Source organism: Montipora foliosa, chromosome 5, assembly GCF_036669935.1.
Source record: "Montipora foliosa isolate CH-2021 chromosome 5, ASM3666993v2, whole genome shotgun sequence".
Lineage (NCBI taxonomy): Eukaryota > Metazoa > Cnidaria > Anthozoa > Scleractinia > Acroporidae > Montipora > Montipora foliosa.
This window is the reverse complement of record NC_090873.1, coordinates 21,520,253-21,520,899: the sequence shown is the minus strand read 5'-3', so window position 1 is coordinate 21,520,899 and position 647 is coordinate 21,520,253.

The following is a 647-nucleotide window of genomic DNA, read 5'->3' as shown; positions in this document are numbered from 1 at the left end:
TGTTCAGTAGTGAACTTTGGCAGAAGACGAAGATTTTTTGTCCAAACTAAATCGTTTTCACCACGAGCGCCACTTTGAGACGCCATGCTTGTTGAGATTGTTTACCCAATACAGACCACGTGACCTCTGCGCGAATTAGGTCTATTCTCATTCTTCCAGGCTTTATCTGACCTTAATCCCGTTGAGGAACTCCGGGAGTCCAATTATAAGTTTGTAATTGGGGGAGATTTCAATGTTGCCTTGCAACCTTCTTTAGATTGCTCGGGATGGAACACTACTTTAAAGAATCAGTTACGGTTTTGGAAGATTTAATTATACAGTATGACCTAGTAGATATTTGGAGAGTTCGTAACCCAAAAAGCAAAAAATTCACTTGGCGTCAAAGAAAATCAATTATCCAAAGGAGACTGGACTACTGGTTCATTGGCGACTTGCTCCAGGACGATGTAGCCAAAATTGATATTATTACTAGCATCAAATCAGATCACTCCGCTATCGTTCTTGAGGTGGATTCTATGGCTGACCAGCCTAGAGGTACCTCCTTCTGGAAGTTTAACAACAGTCTCCTAGACGACCCAATTTTTGTCCAGAGCATGCGCGACAACTTTCCTCTATGGCTAGAAGAAATAAGCTTTTGTGAAAATTTA